We start from the raw sequence: 21347 nt of genomic DNA, 5'->3' as shown, positions 1-21347 counted from the left end.
TGTTGGTGTGCTCTGCATCCCCCGCTCAGTGATTAAACAGATTGTGAACAGGCTGCTGAAGGCTCCGGCCAGGGCTTGAAGGAGCAGCAGCCACTTCATTAGGGGCATTATGAGGGGGAAGCCTTTCTTCTCTCCACCCCAGTCCAGAATGCTCAGGTCTGTTTAATCACATAATTCTCTTCAAGTGCCCTGAGGAGGTTGCAACACAGCAAGAGCCCTTTAGACACATGACAACTCAGAGAGATTAATTATATTCATCTTTTGGAATATGCTCCAAATAAGAAGGAATTTGATATTGGCCATTCCATGTTTTTTTTCTCTCTCTCTCGCTCGATTTCGCCCTCTTCTTCTCATTTCTCTTGTCTTTTTCCAACTGATGCTTTGAAGTGCTCCTGTTTTTGTTCTGGGATGGCTGTGCATCCCACTGCTCCTGATGCTTTGATATCTCCAATGGGGTGAGGGGTTAGCAGGCAGAGGTCTGGAGCTGGGACATTCTAACTTCTCTCTCCAAGAGGGCTGACCTCTACACCCAAGGGGCGGTGCGAGTGACTCCAAATTCACTAGTCCCTTTGATGTGTCCTCATTCAGTGTACTTAATTAGCCAGAGTAGCTAAATGTTTAGCTTAAACATGAATGGTTCCTACAGAATGTGGTTTTTAAAGCTAGTGACTGCGTTTTTTGTTGTCGGTCTGTGTGTGTGTGTGTGTGTGTGTGTGTATGTGTGTGTGTCAAAGGCCATTGAAACAGTGACTCTGTATAACACTAACTTGTTTGGTCTAGGGAGTTTTTGAGCAATGCTGGGTATTGACAGAAGATCACAGTGTTAAGCATGTAGATAAGTCTTTGTGCTTCGAGCAAGTGCACTCAAACCCACAAAAGAGGTCACAAAATGACTATTTTAGCTTAGAAATATTGGGTTATTTTAACTTAACAGGCTGGTATAGAACAGCACTAGTACTTTTTGCGTAAGTAAGTTGTCTTCAGGGACCTCACTAGCTTGGCCACAATGATGCAATGCTTATTCACTACTGTACTGCTTAGTCTTTTCCATTTCATCTGTTGGTGGCAGGGTAAGCATTTGTGCCTTCTGCAAGTACCTAAAGGCATCTCTGACGTGGTCTACTATCCTTTCTTTTCATCTTTAGTAACTTTTCTGCTTTCTCTAAAACCCATAGCGCAGCTCATGATCATAGTTTCCAACCACTGCTCTCCTTGTTCATTATCTGAAGCATACAATGTAACTATTCAGCGCTACAGACAGCAGCATGACATGTGTTTTATATTCTCAACACCTTCTCAGTTCAGCTCAACACTCCCTTATCTATATACTATCTTCACATCCACTTTGGAGATCATTAACATCAATAGATGGTGAGGTTACTGACATTAAGCCTGCAGCGAGTGGCATGGGTTTTTTTAAGGCTCCAATTTCCCCTTGCTCTTGCACTCACTTTGCCTTTAAACTAGACCTCTACTGGCCAGGAGGAGCAGCCTCAGCTGGAACATGCTGAATTCATCAGGCCTGGAAAATCAAGTCTTTATTGCAGCACTTTCTGGATAATAATTTCCCTGTGTCCCAGTAGGAAAGGCCAAATAAAGCCTATTTCACTGCTTTAAGATAGATCTACAAGCTATCAAGGTACTGCCTGTGTACAAAGCATGAAAAGCACATCAGGAAACATAGAACAAGCACAGAAAAATGTGTGACATAAACACCAGGCAGAAGATCTGAATATGACTGCCTAATTGCAGCATTCCAATTGGCTGAGATATGTATATCTAGGGCATAGAGATATGGTAAGCTTCCATCTTGGCCTGAGATTTTGTATGTGGTATCCATTTTGAGACATCCTGTAAACCAGATTCCTTAAAATGTCCAATCAATGTGCTCCCTACGATAGCATTCACCTCAAAAAAAAAAGTATGGAGAAGAATGCTAATAACATTAGCCGTTTATTTGAGAACCAAACTCATGACATCACTCCACACTTTCAATAAATTACCTGTGTAAAAAGCTACCGCAAGCAAGCTGTACAAGTTTGACGCTTACTTGACGCTTGAAAGAGAAAAAGGGAGAGAGAGAGAGAGAGTGAGGGAGAGAGAGAGAGAGCAAGAGAAAATCATTGGACTCTGCCATGACAAACTAAAAGATGTGTTGCTGTAGCTGGATCCTTTTGTCTAACAAGCATAAAAGGATTTTAGGAGATTTACTCTCTGCCTCTGATTTAAACATCAAGGCTTAACCTATTTCTTTATGAATAAGAAGTTGCTGGGCTAGAGCCGAGCTCCGAGCCAGAACCTGATGATTCAAAGTTCCACACATCCACGCACAGAAGATCAGAAGTCTTAATGGTTTTGCTCCCATGCATTTGTCATGCCATGTGACATCTGATGAAACACACTTGGCACACACCCAACAGCAGTTACTGTATGTGCCTGGTGATGGAGAGAGACCACAATTTCCAGCACGAGAGGGGGATCTGGATGAAATGGTCTGTAAAGCAGAACATCACAGACATGTTGCTGCTGGGTGCTGTGAGCATGATGACCAGAGATGATACCATTTGGGGGCTAATGAGGTAGCAAATTAAGCGGTTTACAAACAGAACAGCTCAAGCTTCTTATTCAGCGCTACTTCGGTGGGGTATATTCAACACGCATCCGGGACTTTATCTTTGCGAGCACGGGAAAAGCCAGTGAGCTGATGTGTCTGTTTGTAAGTGTGAAAGCACTAGTGTTTTCATAAGCTTTATAGCTGTGCACAGCAATCTAAAATTGTGCTAACCCATTTGGGCTCGGACATAGCTGGAGTGTTTGGTAGTCAGTTCAGGTTCAGGAGTGCACGGCAATGTTCTACAGACTGCCCACCTGCTGCTGACTGATCGATCAGCTCGGTAGGATTCCCCTCCAATAGCTAAGGCCCGGTCTCTGCTTCCTCCCAGTGTGGATGAAGGTCACGTCCCACTCTATCAAACCCCCTCTGTTCCTGTCTCACACATGCTAACCCAAAAGCAATGCCACAGACCACCGGCCATGGCTACTCTCAGTGCACTTCTGTTAGACTGACTCAAATGCTTCCCAATTCTTACCTCCCACGAATCATCCCAGCTCATCCTCACACATCGCTGTTGACCAACTAGGTTTTTAAGACAGAAATGGGAAGTTTTGGAAAATAGTCAGCCATGCTAGAATGAGCCAAAAATTTGTCCAACAAGGCTTCCGAGATTTCAAGGAAGTTCTGACATTTAATTCACAACCATTAAATTAAAGAACACTTTACATCAGGTGGAGGTTCCTTAAACTTCAAGAAGGTTCTACCCCTGGGTCCCAAGTTTTTTTATAGAGCCAAAAGATACAAAAGTTACTCAAACAATACAATAAACAGTTCACATACTGTATATTTACATAGGCCAGTATCAAGCACTGAGTGTTAATCATAAGTAAGTACTCTAAAACAGTCCAATGTCCAAGAATAGAGGCACACATTATTGTCTACATTGCTGTGGTCTTCATTAATCTTTATGTGACGCCTTACATAACCACCAACACTTAAACACTTCCTATTTCTCTATTCCCATAATGGCAATATACACTCAACATATGGGAAATTACTAGAGGGTAATAAAAGGCTGTTCGCTTCTGCTGACATGCTGTAAATCGGACTGTTTGCATAGGAGAGGCACAACATGGACTTTTTCGAAACACTCCATGGCTAATTTCCTGTACCCCCTCATTTTTCTCTCTCTCTCTCTGTTTCTCTACTGTGTCAGAGGCTTTAACATACAATGTAATACACTCTTGTAGTTGTTGGTAACACAGTGGGATATATCCACACAAATTACACATATACACTCATACACACACAACCTCGTGAAGTCTGGAAAATATTTTAATAGTTTCCGTCCGCCACGGCAGCAACAAGCTGCATGTGCTGTGCTGGTGAACCCAGTGAACATTATTGGCGCAATTAAACGTGAAACACTGGGAAGAAAGCAAGGGGGGAAATGCCCAAAATGGCAGTAAACAAGGGAAATGACACTTGACAACTTGTAATTTATGGACGTTCTTTCAAAGGAAAGAGATTCACTGTTTTACAGGGAGAGGAGGGAGAGAGGGAGGCACGAGAAAGCAGGCATTAAAGAAAACTATTCATAGAACGTAAGCGCATCAAAGCGACGCAGAACAGAAGACAGAGAGTTAGAGACAGAGAGGGAGAGAAAGAGAGAGTGAGAGAGAGAGAGAGAGAGAGAGAGAGAGTGAGAGACAGAGAGGGAGAGAGAGAGAAAAATGTCACTTCAAAGTCTGGGTGCAATGAGCAATGCACACAGAGAGCAGTGCACATGATGATAGGACAGAGAGCGAGGGGAGCCCCCTGGAAGCTCGCGGCCCCTCTCCTCATCCCATCTCACAGAATGCCAAATTTCAATCAGCAGCCCAATGAAAAGCTGCCATTACACACAATAAAGCAGAGTGAGAACAGGCGCGCTCTCACACTGAAATACACTACTAACGCCACCTGCTTGTTTACTGCTGTTCTAAACAGTCCAACACAGGCATGGAAGAGGTAAGTGAACGGCATCTGAGGACTCGTAAGTAAACCCAAATGTTCGGGGGGAAAAAAACAAAGAAAAAAGAAAAAAGTTTCGAAAACAATGGTCTCTCTCCAATCTAGTGGCTGCTGGCATAATTGGACATGACAAACTCCTTGATAACAGCTACAACAGATGTCCACACACATGTCTCTTACATCTCAGCATCACATTTTTTGTCACTGTGATTAGAGCAGACAGATAGTGAATCAAGCCAAGCAGTAAAATAATCCACAAAGGCGTTCTAGTGTGCCAACAACAGTCACAAATGTCAACAATTTCAGCTAAACGAAATAAAGGAATTATGCAGCGCTTGCTTCGATCTGAGCCTAGCAGACGTACAATGAAATGATTACGGATGTTCTGTGAGAGTGTCCTGCGCGCGCCCTCGCTTGTCATTAACCAAGAAGCAATATTGTTACACAAAAGACTATATCCCACTTGAGGGACAAAAATACGGTATTTTTCCAAGCGTAATTGTGAAATGATAGGTTTCAAATGGATATAAAGAGATAACAACATGAGATGGAACCCTGTCTAAGTCACTTGAAGTGAACTTAAAAGCATCATAGAAGCCCACAAGCCATTAACTTCACACCTAAAGACTTTCTCTTTCATTTCCCGAGGTTCTCTCAGTACTTTTATTATAACCTGATCGTATAAAGTTGTGTTAGAAACATAAAACCTTTCAGAGCATATATCAACTTGTGTTTTGGAAAATAATATAAGCTTTTCCGTTTTGATTTACCAGCCTTTTTTTAAATTATGGAAATTACAGTGGCGACTACAATTCAATAGTGCCATGAGCCATATTAGCAGTGGGAAATCTGTAAATATCCCAATTTTAGGCCAAAGTGTCTTCATTTTGACTCAATTGTGAGATATGCCGTTTCCATGGTGACAGGGTACAGGCTCCAGCCCTCTTCCCAGCTGTTGGGAGGTTTTTGTTAGTGTGTGTGTGTGTGTGTGTGTGTGTGTGTGTGTGAGAGAGAGAGAGAGAGAGAGAGAGTGAGAGAGAGAGAGAATGTGTTTGTAAGAGCCCAAGCGCACATTGAAGCTTTGCTCCCGTGCTGTGTTCCCCTTTCAGCCATCAGAATAGTGTCTCAACTAATCCGTGAAAGTTGCAGCGCTCTGAACCGCCGGCCAAACCTTTTCCCACTGAATCAGTGGGGCTGGGGGTCCGCGCTGGGCTTCACACTTGATTGGCTGCCGCTGTGGCAGGACTCCCCTCCCTGCTGGGCGTGGGCCCGTCCCCCTTGCTGTGTTGCTCAGGCACAGGCTAATCGGCTTCTCCCTGCCGTAATTACCCGTGCCTGGGCCTGATGCAGCCGCGCTGCCCCTTCCTCTTTTGGGCACAAATGGTGGTCTGATTTCCCTCACCAGGACTGGGACTGGTGCGACCTGGCCTGGCGCCGGCTTCTGGAGTAGCCCTGCTTTGGATGGGCCTGCCCTGGAGCACTGGAGTGCTGGATTGGGGCAGTGCCCGGGGAAAGCCAGGGGGAGGCATCCTATCCCTTCTAAACCCATCCCCCACTACCACCCAGCTCCCCCCACCCCAAAAAAGCACCAACCCTCCCAACTCACACCACACACATAAACACCAGGGATGATGAGTTTATTTCGCCTGGTGATGTGGCACAACTAGAAAGGCTCAGCTGCAGGAGCCAACTCTGTCACAGCACCAAAAAAAAACACCAACAACAACAACAAAAAAAAAAACATACGGTGAGGACTGCGTCAGCATGCCTTCCAGGAACACTATAGATCAGTTTGCTCAGTCATATGGAACAAAAAGCCATACTGATTAATATAATAATTAATAATGAATATATAATTAATAATGAAGATCTGATTTGATGCCCTGTGCTTAAACACTGATGTTTGGTGTTTTGACACAGATATTCAGTGTCGTACAAAAGATGTCATCCTCCTCCATGATTGTTTGCCACAGACAAACTGTATGAGTTTCTGCCCCAGATTTAAGGGCAAGATCAAACAGCTCCTTTCAGAAAAGTCTTCATTTCCATTCAGCTGGCAGATTAGCGGGCCATATCAATATTGAGGTGGCCTCTTGAATTGCACTGTCACTATACCACAGGCTTTTCAAGGCAGAAAAGCAGGAAGATCTCCTAGATCACAATGCAGCACAGAGGATCTTGGGTTTTAGGGGAGGAGAGATCATGTCAGCGACACCGAGCAGACATGCAGTGTTTATTAGACCCTCATTTGCTGCTAACGTCTTATTAGGCACATTTTTTTCCCTCCCGCTCTGTCCAAATCAGTTGGCAGAGTCGCACTCGCCACTCCTAAGAGCCCTTGCTTTGTCAGAGCAGATCAAAAGATATTTCCTCACATCTCCAGACAGAGGAGGGTGGGGAGGGGCAGAGGGGGAAGTGAGGGGAGAAAAGAAAAGAGCCAGAAGGGGGCATACTGCTCTCTCTTTCCTTGGAGCTTTGGTGAATGAGGACTTCTCAGTGTGTCCTCTCCTTTCTTCTTCCCTCTTTTCTCTTGTTCTTTATGAAAAAGATGAAAAAAAAAACAACCAATAAAAAAGCAAATGCAGTTTTCCCTATTTCTTGAACCAAAATGTCTAATTATTAGCTGCAGCAGCTGAGACATGTGTGTCCTTAGTAGAACTGTGCAAGTTAAACGTGAGTTTGGAATGTTGTGTGGAGGGGGGAATAAAAGTCTCCAATCTGAGTGGCTTCCAGGAAGCAGCAAGACCCCCTCGAAGTGGGAATGAAAAGTGTAACTTTAGCCTCTCAGTTGTACGTCTCAATCCATAATCCTGCCCCAAAATCCCAGAGGAGAGCAGCCCGCCACTCTCATGTCGTTCACCACCGGTGCCGGTCCAGCTTGGGTAGGTTTATGGCGTTCAGTTTGGTGCCTTACTTGCCAGCCGAAGGACTTGATGCAGCAACCTTCAGTCAGGCTATGCTATATTTGCAGTGGCTTGCATGGACGTCAATTCAAGCTGGCTCTTCTTGTATGAAAGCTAGATGCATTATTACTGGATGCCATTCCATATAATAAAATGACAGCATAGTTTGGGAGTACATGTCAACGCACGGCCGAGGTGAGTGTCTATACGCAGTGTGACTGTTGAGTATTGCTGAGAATTGAGTATTGCTGAGAAATGTGCATGTGCAACAGTGCTAACAGTGCCTGGTTGTGCAGGTCTGTGAAGCCGGGTCAAGTTGGACAGCTAAGCAAATGTGGAGGGGGTGGGTTATGGGAGTGGGAGTGTATGTGTGTGTGTATGTGTGCCTGTGTGTCTGTCTGTGTGTGAAGAACACACACATGCATTTCTGTCAGGGGTAACAGGCTTGCCTTACTGGACAGCATGGGTAGCTGTGGATTAGTGTAGTGGTGAGGCTACAGGGAAATTTGCTGGCAGTGCATCAATTCACTGCTACATTCAAACAATGTTGTCCAAGGATACTAACGTTGGCAGAGACCCTAAGATTACCGTATCTAAAGCAAAGATGTAAAGATGGCGCAAATCATTTTTGAGGCAACTCACTATCAATTCTATTTTAGCAGCAAATTTCACTTACAGAACGGGTGGCCATGTGAATTTGATATGCTCTTACTCTTATGGAACTTCAGAGTCAGCCTACCGCATCAAGAAAAGCAATGAAAAATGTATCGATTTCCTTTCAAAAATTCTAGAGATGAGAGGATGTTAAAAAGGCCTATGCAATTTGGCAGATCTATAATTAATTAGGAATACGATGCATTTTCAAAGGGATTTAAAGCTTTTAATTGCAAAAAATATAAGTGCGCTATACTTTCCAAGACGCCCCATGCATAATTTCTTTATAACAAGTATTCTTTCATCGGATGCAAAACTGGGTGGTAAAGCATAACTACAGCTTTACTATCAATACTGTCAGCTTTGCAGTAAGTTATTCACTTTACCAGTTTGCATCTGGTCTGAACAGCCATTTCCTAGTTGACACTGTTCCTCGCAGAGTTAAGAAACCAAGGTCACCTCTGGATTACATGCTCTACATTTCTTGCAGAGTGTATGTGTGTGGGCGCGTACATATACATGTTTGTGTGTGAACGTGTGGGGGAGCAGGTGTTTCTTCACCGAGGCTCATCTTAACCCATGTTGTGCGCTTTGACGTGTGTGTGTTTGTGTGTGTGTGTGTGTGTGCACGTGTGTGAGAGAGGCATGTGGTGAGCTATTACTCAAACGTGTCTGGAACATTCTGAACGGAAGGAGGAGAGAAGAAGCCCAGGCGTCGCACTGCACATGCTCTGAACGTGCCTTATTATTTCAATTCCAAATGCAAGCCATCAAAACGTGTTAAGGACAGGTGCTGCTTTTTTTATTTTGTATTTTTTCCATACGCCTACCGTTACGAGCTTCCCATTCTGCCGTCTTGGAGCAGACGCGTTAAGAGGGAGCGAAACAAAATGGCTGCCGCTTGCATATAGGTGAACTGAGCTGTAAACAAACACCTCAAATGCAGTGTAATACACTTCCTTCTCATTCTGTGGTTAAAAGCAAGTGGATTTGAATGGAGTGTGGGTGTGTATATAACAGTGGCACTCGCATCCGAGTTTTGTCCATTTTTATCCACAGTCGCAAAGTTATTTCACAGAGACACGCACATCCCCACCCACATTTTAGGCATGTTGTTTTGTTCAGAGGAAGGATTTGGTGATGTAACACTCCACCATATTAGCCAGCCCCATTTTAGAACCGCAACTCAGACAGGCTTGTTAGATAATGCTGTAAATTCTCACAGCTCCTCAACAACGCGGTTATCCAAACGTTTCACATTATACGCTTTTGCATTTTCCGAGACATGCTCAAATGTCTAGCATTTGTGGTGGTAAATCAAAGCAAAAAAAAAAAGAGAGAGAATAGGAGTATGTGAGTAACTTATTATATCGCTCTCAAAATCACTGTTAAGGTTTATGAACCAGCGTTCAAAAACAGAAGCGGACAAACACACAATAGCATGGTGAGATACCGGTTGTCTTTTCTCTGGCTCTGGAGTACATTGAGGAGTAATCCATTTCTTACCCTTAAAAAAAGTCACTCTTATCATTAGGGTCTATTTATTTGTAAAATATGACAGCTTCATATAAAAGTCTCTTTGAGCCTTTGTTCTTGAAAGCTTTTATAGTATCGAGGGGGGGCTCTATATCCCCCTCATCACTCCCTCCTTTACTCGCAGCAAGTAAGGTTAACTTTGGGAAATCATGTGAGAGTCGTTTTTCTTTGTAATTGGGAATGAAAAGGGTGAGGAAGGTAACTTTCTCTCCACCGCTTTCACAACTCTCTCAGGTTGGGAGGACTTGACAAGACAGACGGGAACTCCAGCACAGTTAGAACTCGCTGTTTCCTTTTCACACGGAACTACAAACGGCATATGCACTTGATATGGGATTGTGTAACCTGCATCCCTTCTCATTCAAAAGCCACTTTCTTGATCTATGTAATTCACATGAAATGTGCAATCAGGTATACCTATGAATGAGCAGACACAAAAAATATATCATGTAACATACAGCTTTGGGGAAAACAGTAAAATAGTCCTCTTTAAATGTATCCGTTTCTGTGAGCGCTGATTGGTGTGTCTCTGCACTATTATGGCAACACACTTGGCATTGTACAAAAGAACAGCTGAGAGTAAAAAGCTATTAAGAGTGAGTGATTTTCAGTTCAGCTCAGTAGAAAGGGTAAAATGAATTAATGGCAGAGTTTGATGTCTCTTGTACTAAGGAACATGTGAAAAGCAGATGGTGTACGTTCATTCAGCATACTCTGCCTCTCTACTCTCACTCACAGGGACCATCTGAATAAGACAGCAGTTTTGATCAGCCTTTCTCTCTATCATTAAGTATTATTACTTTATGACTCAGTATAAAGCATTCATGACCACGCTCCTTGAAGAAGAAAAAAGGCCTCATTGGGTTTACAAGAAACTTCTGCCAATTATCTCTCGAGATGAAATACCTAATGAACTTCTAGCTTTTGAGGAGCCACAAAAACTTTCACAAAAACAAAGAATGGAAATCATGCGATAAGGTCCTCGTAAACAGATGGAGATCAAAAACTAAAACAAACAAACAAAACAACAAACAAGAGGAGTATGTATTAATTGCTCATCTGTTGTCGCTGCAACTGTTTTTGAGCTATTTGTTCATTGTAAGCGCTTCAACTTTTGTTTGGATCAGAAGTTCTCTAACTCATTTCTCGAGCTGCAATTCTTTGTAATATATCAATTAATTCAAGTTGACATATTTTCACCGACCGGGAAAAACAATCACCGATGATTTAAATGAAATAGGCGAAAATGAACACTCTCAGAAATTTAAAACCACAATTAAAAATACTGAAATACTGTTTAAGAAGTGAAAAGTCTATGCATAACACCATTTACGACTTTTATTTGAAGAATATTTTACTTTAAAGGTATCAGTGTAATAATGTTGTATAACATAGAATGTAAGGCAGTGTGTGTTGGCTCTGTAATATTTTTTATAGCTTCTTATATGTCATGATAATTAGATTTTTTTTTTCTGTGACATTGTGTTGTAATTAATAAAAAGCTTCTGAAATTCACTTCAGCCCCAATAGAAATCCTGGTCCACGCACATATTTTAGGATGCTAAATCAAGTTATCAGTTTTCTGTTTCTATTATAATTAATTAACATTTTAATAAAGATTGCATATTTAACCTTACCAAGATTATTTAATATAAAAACAAGAATAATACTTGGAACGGCAGATAAACAAAAAAAATATATGTGTTATTATATATTAAAATATTTGCACAGTCTATGTTATTATACAATAAAATATTTCTGCAATAATATGCCAAGTGTTTTTTTTTATCTTAATATCATAAGAATACCTTTTATAAAGAATGTTTTTTGTGTTTTTTCCTATTAGAATAATACGGAACTTCTGCATTTTATTTGCAATTGCAACAGTCAAATGAAATATGCCTTGTTTTACACACATCGTTAATTTTGTTCTTATTTTTGTAATAACAATTTCTGTCATTATGAGCACTCTGTACTCTGTACTGTGTTTCAGTTGTGTATGCCCTTCCCTGTTTAAAAACTAGAACGGTGACAAAATAATATTATAATATATAGTAACAGTTAACAAAACATTATTGCAGAACTGTCACTAAGTTGAAGAATGAATTTTACTAAAACCAGAAAAAAATAAGTGTGAAAAAATGTTTTTGAATAAAATCGTGACGTTTATTGCCACAAATATGCACTTCAATCATGTTGATGTTAACATAAGGAATATAAGGGAAACTGCTGCAATTAATGTAAAAGTATGCGTGCATATTACTTAAGGCAATGCATAAATATGAAGGCATAAAAATACACTTTTGTGTGTAGCTTTTATCGGCTACATTTGGGTGAGCTATACAAAACATTTTTTGCTCCCCTGAAATGTAAATATTATTACAAAACATGTGCTTTTAACCTTTTTTTATTTCTTGGTCATTTGTTTTTTTACATTATATTACTTGTACATCCACATGTTCATACTTAGGAATAAAACCAATGTTGTTAATAATGCTGTGTAAAACGCTGCAAAAAAAATACATAATATTAACTCACTTTAGCTGTGTTAAATTGGCCTTTTTAAAACAGAGCACAAATGAAAACGAAGAGAATTTTCGGGTGTACAGCGAGCCATATTCTCCCTTTTGCTGCCGAATAAGAGGGCTAATCCGCGTTTGCTTAGAATTAGTATCAAAACACACACAAACTAAGCATTCGAATACTTAATACATTAAGAATAATACCTCAAACAAAACGTGACCTCAGTCCACTATGATGATTTGCTGTTTCATGCGTCCTCTTATGCTGTACTGCAAATCAGGGACAAGATGTGTCAGGAAAGGAACTGCCTATTCAGCCATTTTGACTCCATTTCCATATTTCTTCACCGCAGACGCCATGATGCCTCAGTTACATTTGTCAGGAACACATTTTTCATAGTCCGCTAAGTAAGACCACACTACATGTAATAGATGACAAGTTTGGATGTGAACAAGCTGAGGGGAGAGCAAGTTAAATTCCTTGCGATGAAGAAGTGCGTGGGTTGCTGACACGTAGATCGATTTGTGGATGCACTGTAAGGAGTCATGTTTTCTATAGGCTTGGGGGTACTTGTTCTTTTAATTGTGTATGCTGAGGAGCAAGGGCAAGGAAGCAAGGAAGGGGCGAAAAGGTGAGGAAGGTGAGTGATTTCTAAGTAAACTGCGTTAAAGTCTAGTATATCAAAATTGTATTATTGTTTTTCTTTTTTTTGCGTTTTTTACCCACCACTTAAATTTCCTCATATCCCCTGAGTCAGGCCTATGATCAGCCTTTGCAGAAAGCAGGTCACCATTATATAACCAGGAAGTGCCCTGCCAACGTCCTGTAGCTTGTTTACAGTAACATCTTGTTGCCAGGGAGACGGGGTCCTGCCAGAGACCGTCTTCATTAGCGGCCACGCATGGCCGAACTGGGCGCTCTGCTCAAGTCACCTCATGCTACCATATACCATGGTCAGGAACGCTTCATCTATGAGAGGGCAGCTACACTCTCACCTAACACCTCCAACCTGCAAGGACACCTGACAGCTTCCCACCAACATGGGTTTCCGGCTTAGCTTCATTAGAGAGGACAAGAACACACTCGAAACCAAGTACAATACAGTACAAACCATGTATTCAATGGATTTACATGTAAACAGACTGCTAACTCATTTGGAAGTTACTATAATTTCATCGACACTCATTAAATGACAAGGAATGACATCAAAATTGATGCCAAAGAAGTTCTGAGTTTGTGCAATCCTTTGTGAAAGTATGTTAAAACAAATCTGAAAAATATTCTGTCATTAAACTGATCTAAAAATGGTCTGAGATCAGGCAACAAATCTCCCAGCAAGCATAAAAAGAGCAAGACATTCTCTTATCATAGATACACTCGCTGCTTGACTGAGTACTGTAAAAAAAAAATCTCTGCAAATTACAAAATATTAAATTATATCTTGAATATCGTGGGGTGAGCTGACCACAGCCTATTTTACTAAATAATAGAACAGCAAATTATCAAATTTTTAAACATGCTGAGACCGGCCGTTCTGATTACCTTTTAATCTGAAGGCTGAATTCTGAAAGCACCCAAGTTTCCTCCGGGGGGAGCAGCAGGAGGCGCTGTAAAGCAGTTAGCCTTCTGATAATGAAGCAGCAGCAAAAACAAACATGGATGATGGGGGTGTTGGAGGGGGGGTTAGCATTACATTACAGTGGCTCATGCACATTAATGCAAGATTAACATTGAATGAGCATTGGGAGTCCATACCAATGATATCAAATACATGAGTTCTACTCATGAGGCCTGGCAAATGTGCAGTGTGATGAGCAATGTGGAACACAATGCAAAGTGCCACATCAAGGTGTTTCAGAAAAGGTGTGGAAGCACAACCACATTAAAACAGTTGCTTATTATCACTTTTCCCTCATTGTGAAAGTGGGAGCTCAGACCCTAATTCACTGTGGAGACACTTTGGCTGTGTTGCCGTACTGTTGTTGTCTATTTCATCACATTTATGTGGTCCATGTTTGTTTTGATATTTTCCAGAGAAAATAGCTGTGCTGTGGTGTGAGTCTCTTGGGTATTAATGCAACATGCTGTTTCAGGTCATTTTTGTACCAAACTTTTATTATTATTATTATTATTATTATTACATTATTTGTATTGGGAACTCTTGATGTTTGCTTACAGTGTTATGCAGAATAGCTTGAGCTTTTAAAAGACTGCTTGGTTTCACTGAACTTTGGGTTATCTTTGAGACAACTATTGGCAGAGTATTGAGACCAGGTTTTACTTCATCTTCATCTGGAGAACTGAGCATAACCTCACTATCAACACATCCCAGACTACAAGTCACAACTGTGAAGATATCATGGTAATAAAACCACTAATCTTTCAGCCGAGAATCAAAATTATCCCACCCTGTCAAAAACACTGTGCAGGGTGAACATATTACATACACAGCTCATTTTACACTTTCAGTTAGCATGCTGGCAGATTAATGAACACGAGTAATTTCTACATGAATATGATAACAATCTCTAACTGGTGTAATAACTGATTAATATGCTTATTTAGATCAGCAATGGTGCTCAACACACTGAGATGTTTCTAACAGAAAAAAATCTAGACCTATTAACAGTGCTGTTTATAATGCCAATTTTGACACACCAATATTCATCTTAGTGCTTAATCTGATAATCCTGAACTCGGGTAAAAGAGCCCTTATATGATGGGAGAAAGGGGTTATGAATAAACACTGTCTGACACTGTTATTTGTTATAATTATGTTGGTTAAACTACAGTTAAATTAGAGGGGGGCCCTCACTCTGGTCCCAAAGTTTGATATATATATGTATACATATATATATATATATATATATATATATATATATATATATACATACATACATATATACATAAAGATATCACCAAACTATTCTCAATTCTTGTCTTGCTAGAGAAAAATAGAAAAAATACTACTATATTACACAAAGAATAGTTTTAAAACTTTAAAACATTATATGTTACTAGATGATACTGATGTCCTTTATATATGAAATACATGATTTAAAATCATGTTTGAATCTATCTTTATATTTGAATCAAAATGCTAATCAATGTGTGGTCTAAATATCATGGGATAAATGTCTCTTGGTTTACGAGTGACAGGTGTGTAATTTGTGACTCAATCAGCCTATTATCTTTAAGCTGTATGCAGTTCCTACTTTGTATACACTGCGCTGTATTTACTGGTGTGTCTGTTGTGCTAAGGTTTGATGTCAAATCTTTCATCTGCTCTTCCCAAGGCCAGTTTTCAGGTTAATTAACTGTATGATGGTAAATTCCGTTATCATCACTACGACGGTTAGAAAATCAGTGTTGATGTGTAAACTGTCACAAGGAGTTAAGGACCTTAATAAATTATTTATTACAGATCCACCCCAGAGGTGTGAGCTGATAGCATTGTGAAAGCTCAGGCGGTGCAAGTCTCACTCTTGGACTATATACTAAGGTCTACCCTGCTGAGGCAAGCAGTATTGGTGACTTCGGGGCCCATTAAAACCCAAATCGAAAACGGCTGCTAGGCCCGATAGACTGAGAAAGGAGATGGGGAGGGGGGAAGAAAACCAAACCAAAATTGCCAAAGCGGTCTCCATCTCTGCTCGGCACTGGGCTCCTCTATAAAGACATCTGCTGATGACACACTTTGGGGAGGCCTGCTCATGCGGAGGCTGGCAGAGAAATCGCTCTAACGAGATTGAGCCACACGACTGCCTGCTGAAGGAGCCTGACGCAGGCTCCCACACAACCTGCCGCCGAGCGGGACGCCACAAAGCCGCCCGGGCCTGCCGCAAACATGTCCTCGCCCTATTCTGCAACTACACAGCCCAGACAGCCAGGGTGGCAGAATACCATTAAGGCCTGAAATCCAGTCAACATGCTATCTCTATTTCCACTCAGGCATCCATCAGCTCGGCAGGCCCACACAATATCCACTCCACTGTGGTCCGAATTGAATTATCTGCTTTGCCATTGTCCAAAATCAAAAGAATATGTGATTTTCTACTGCTATTTTGATAGCCCAAGGTGGAACGTCTTCTTCCACTGCCTCTAGGCCTTTGGGGGTAGTAAAATACTGACGTGTATGCAGACAGACCTGTTTTAGTCGTCTGACTGAGTGGCTGGCACATTCTGGTGTCTGAGTGTCGACCTGTATAATTGCAAGGTTTGCTTCAGGTGGCATACATCCTACAGACTCACAGCAGGGTGGTAGGAGGCAAAGGTGTACCAGGCAGTGCGACAGGCCCTTCGCCAGGGCTTAAACAGTCCATTCTGCACAAGGCAGGTTGCCACAAAGAGCCACCACCCACACTAATCGGCTGCACTGAAGCATTGTGGGTCTCCTTTGCCAAACATAACATTGCCAGATAATTTATGAACAGCTACTATACCCCTGTTAACACGCATTGTCTCACACTATAATGAGGCGAGTGCAAAGCACAACCACAATAATGTCTAAGGCAAAAAGGTTTAGTAGCAAGTGAAGACTTAATATTTCAGCTGTAATGTGTAACAATGAATAAAACTGGCTTTTTCAAATACAAAGCCTTTAGCTATTTTAAGTGTGATATTACACAGATGTAGGACAAATCAGATCTATGTTATAGAATATATGCTACATAATAAATGACTTATTCTTTAGTGCTTACATAAATGCACAAATCTGTTCTAAGTCGCTCTGACTTTCTGACTTTGTAAGTCGCTCTGGATAAGAGCGTCTGCTAAATGCCGTAAATGTAAATGTAAATGTAAATGTTATACTTCCATTCTAGGACGATAATATCAAGACTAAATACTACGGTGCAATTCAGCAATATTACATGTACCTTACTGCCTCTAACATGCATTACTAAATTCAAAAGGCTTGAAAGGATGGTGAACTACAGAATCTGGGGAAAACCACTCATGATTTTTGACAACAGTAAAGCCGCTGAAGTTGGAGGGTTGCAAAGAATGTCAAACTATTTACATCACTGTGAGAGAACACTGACTTACTACACCTTTGATTTGTATATCATCACTGCGGTATAATGCTGGAGTGATGGATAACTGCATAACGGCTTTAACTCCATATATTTCCCCCGACAGATACATTCAGAGATCGAATGATGGATAGACACATTAAAAGACATGGGGAGAGCCAGGAGATTCAAAGTTTTTTTTTTTTTATTGCCTGCTTGTCTCGAAATAATACTTGATACTTTCTTCCATGCTTTTGGAATCTCTGCCTGGCATACTTTATCTGACTTCAAACTTATTTCAAACTGAGTACAAGACTACACCTTTGCACCAGCGCTAATGGGGTCAGAGCACATTACGAAGTGTTCTTTCTAATCGAATCAAGAACTCTTTCTTTCAGATTTTGAAAGCTGTGTGTTTAGGTAACTGCTGAACTGCTTAATTAACTCTTGCACCTCATCAGCATGTGTTTAGTCAGAGTAGCAGCTTTTGCTTTACTGAGGTCAGAAGGGTAAGAATAAAAGCGGTGCGAACATTTCATGTTTTCACGAGCAGCCACAACAGTTGAGAATGCATGTTGCCTTCAGTCAGTGTTTCGTAAATGTGCCCCATGTGTGATCTTCTTAAGTTCGCCCTCTCCTGCCGACCTCTGACCCCTTTGCTCTCTGTCTCACTGCTCTCTAGGTCGGAGTCTGTGCGCAAACACAGATGCGGATGCATCGTCGCAATCCAGCATGCAGACGCCTGGGCACAGGTGAGCCTGGCCCTCCGTACTCCCCACCGTGCTCCTACCCTACTCCAACTCAGCCATGGTCCAAGGGTCAGGCCTAAGGCCCAGCATGTGCCTGCTCCTTTTCACATTAGGTCCTAGCACCCCTGAGATGGGTCTGCGGACTGCCATGCTCTGAGACGTTTGATGTTGGGGTGAGAGAGGCTCTGTTACTGTGCCTTTAATTAGCTCCAGCAGCTGCCACTTCCTGGTCCAAGAACGCCGCCACACTCCACTATCAGGCTAATCTCTTGCAGGTGATTGTCAGCAACACATCAAAGTCAGAAGGGGCTTACTTTAGCTCTCAGGTATTTCAATCTTTAAGAGAGACAGTGACGTCACTTACTGGCTCCTTTTGGCTAAACACGGCAGATGCATTGACGCTGCGCTAACACAGGCCAGTTGCAGTGTGGCTAGCAGAAACACTGCTGTGATTCACAGTTCCATCTCTATGACCAGAGTGTTCCCAGCTTTCAGCCAAGAGGGTGTCAAATTATGCAAAAGTATGTCTCCCATCTCCTGTCATTTGCTGAAGATGTTGGCTCCTTTTTTTTGTGCTTTTAGAAAAAAAAAAAACATTAGCTGGTCTGAATCTGGGCAAAGTGCGGGAAAACGTGTCATGATGAATATATGCATCTCCTCATTTGTATCAGCTCTAAGCATTCTGATTTATATAAAGACTCTGAAACTGATGAAAATTGCTCTCTGAGGACTGACAGCTGGAAATGAATCTCAGATTAGGAGCATGAATATCATCTTCTGCGCTCACCTTTGTCACTCCTGAAGATAGTGGATCGCTTGGTAAAACTCCACCACAGATGAAAAAACAGAGACTTCACAGTCTGCTTAGGCATACTAATACCCTGAACTCATTAAATTAATGGGGGGCAGGTTCCCCTCACTGAGCATGCACCATTGCCCTTTGAGTTTGCCGGGGCTAGAGGGTGTGCAGTACTTTGAAAGCCCTCACCGGCATATCGAGCGCATTTTAATACAACCCTTTTGAGGCTCCTTGTGGGATGCACAGTAACTCCTCGCCTTTAAGTTCCCGCACCTCTCCGTGTGATCTCGTCAGATAGCCGCTGCTGCATCAGATCAGGCCCGGGCTGCGCAGGCGCTGGGGGATGGGGAGGGCTATGCAAGGCAAATTAGACCAGCGGTGTCCGCTTCTCAGTAGAGGCCATTCTTTCCTGAAGACGTGAGTCCTTGAGAAGCAGGTTCTGCTGAGTGCTTTGATGTGGAAAAGGTGCCCAGTTTAAGGCTCAGAAACAGGCGGTTTAGGGAGAGATTCAGTGGGATTCCCTTAAGTGATCAGTGGGTGCAGCTGCCTGTTCATTGGTCAATCGAGAATGCTACACGAACTTAATTACATCACTGTCTGCATCAAGCCCACCTCTGCCACTGGAACCAAACTGTCCTCTGCAAGGAAACGCTTATTTGTGTCACATTTTACATTATGACAGTCAAAAGCTGAATTAGGCAACACAAGCTGAGGCTCGACAACACAGTTAGAACTAAAGAGTTTCTTCTATAAATAAAAGGATAAAAGCAGAAGCTCTCAATGTGACAGGAGAGCCAAGGTATAGTGTTTATAGTGTTATATTTTGTTTTGGTTTTTCCAGCAATGAATGATACTAAACTACAACGTATCTATACAGACAGCTATGAAATACCATTTCAAACGAATGCTAAACAAAAACTGTTTACATGGGACTCAGTACCTTCAAAAAATGTGTTTGATGAACGCAGACAAAATCCAGGAAGCCTTCATTTCCATAACAATAGTGCCTTTTTGAACGCTAATAAGATACTTGTGCGTTATGATGGGTTGAAATGGTAGTTTTGGACAGGGAAAGAAAGGAATATTGGGCAGTGCTGGAGGAGACAGACAATAGCATTCATGTCATATGTATGCTAAGAAAGTTTTACGGGGCACCACTCAAAAAGCTTTAAGGTGCTTTAGGGTTCCTTATTTGTTGCCATTGGCCAGTTTAGTTTTGAATGATTTACTAAGGTGCTGGTAAAATGTACAGGCAAAAAGCATTGTGTAGATTTTTTCAATGTGCATCCCTCTAGAAAACTAAGTTTATCATTGAATTGAAGCTAGTTTAATTGTTAGCTATGATGTGACTGGTTAATAATAAAAGCTAAGTGCCCACATAGAGGGTTTGTTGTGAATCTGATTCTAATAAAGACTAATAAATCAAGATTTTGAGAAAATAAAGCTTCTGCTGAGGGCTAAAATAGAGTCAACCCACCGTTGTGGTTTATGTACTTACTGGATTCAGTCTCCAATTCTTCTGACATCATCAAAGCAAAATGATCCTTCCCCAGTGTCTAACAACAAAGACAAAAAGGCAAAATTCCATGGATTTGTTCAATTCCATCACCAGCTCACCTGATTTAACATCATTAAGCACTGTTTTGCCAAAGCAGGTGTTGGATGATGATTAAGATATTTCCCCTAATATGAAAACCCCTAATGTGCTCCAAAATAGCTGGGGGTTGTGTCATTCTGTGATTTATAAATCAACATACAAGAATACAGAAGCTTTGTAAAGGTTTTGCGAAATATCTCGGATTATATCTTGGATTTCTTGCTCTTTTCGGAGAGAGAAGAATCACTGAACGACACTTACAACCCCCAGCTATTTTGGAGCATATTAGGGGTTTTCAGCAGCAGAAAGACTCTGCCTTGGTCAGAAGCGAGGCCCCCACCCCCACTCCTCTTTCTTAAAAGCAGGCTTTGCACAGTGGTGTGGCAACTATGTGGATCACAGGTGGGGAGTCTGTCTCCAATCGAATAAGCTAGCTCACTAAGGATGGGATTTGGCGCTGTTATTTTTCTATTAGGGCAGAATTATGCTAAGCCTTTAGAAGCCATCTTTGTGTTGCTATGGTAGCCCATACTTCCTGCAGGGTTGCGACCTTGAACGACTACACTAGTGCAAAGCCAAGTACCACAGAGACCCTTTGAGGATTAAAAATGTGGCTTCATAGTCATGCAAAACGCCTCAGAAATATGACTGAAGCTTGTAAAATTCAACGACATGTTCATTGGGTAGGCACCCTTTCTGTGTGATTGTTGTCAGTAAATAAAGAATCTATTATTCGTGGCACTATGTTGAGGCAATTCACAATACCTTGTAAACATGCTGGCTAAAAGTCGTATTGGTAACTAAATTTGGTATTTTACATAAGCTTTGTGTCCAGTTCATCGAGCACCTGTTCCCTCAAACCTTCCTCTCATAGTCAACAAACACAGCTAGTTAAATAGCAGGCTACCTTACCTGTGAGGAGAGGCGGTGTTATGCACCTTCCCTCTGTAGACTATGCTAAGCTAGCCACCCCTCAGAAGAACGGGAAGTTGACGTGACGTCATTTT

General features: G+C 41.6%; 1 long non-coding RNA gene across 4 annotated transcripts in view; it reads right to left on the bottom strand.

Annotated features, from left to right (window-relative positions):
• The window catches only part of LOC140540664 (uncharacterized), a 51306-nt gene extending 31005 nt beyond the window's left edge, over positions 1-20301 (bottom strand). For 3 of the 4 annotated variants that reach the window (XR_011977884.1, XR_011977887.1, XR_011977885.1), the window contains exon 1: positions 12387-12607. This is a non-coding gene — a long non-coding RNA (uncharacterized lncRNA). Of the gene's footprint in view, positions 1-12386; positions 12608-20241 lie in introns of those variants that run through there. The other variant, XR_011977886.1, reaches the window with a different exon arrangement.
• Positions 20302-21347: the final 1046 nt, after the last annotated feature.

Source organism: Salminus brasiliensis, chromosome 19 (genome assembly GCF_030463535.1).
Source record: "Salminus brasiliensis chromosome 19, fSalBra1.hap2, whole genome shotgun sequence".
NCBI lineage: Eukaryota > Metazoa > Chordata > Actinopteri > Characiformes > Bryconidae > Salminus > Salminus brasiliensis.
The sequence above is the reverse complement of the archived record's forward strand: the minus strand, read 5'-3'. Positions and strand labels throughout refer to the sequence as shown.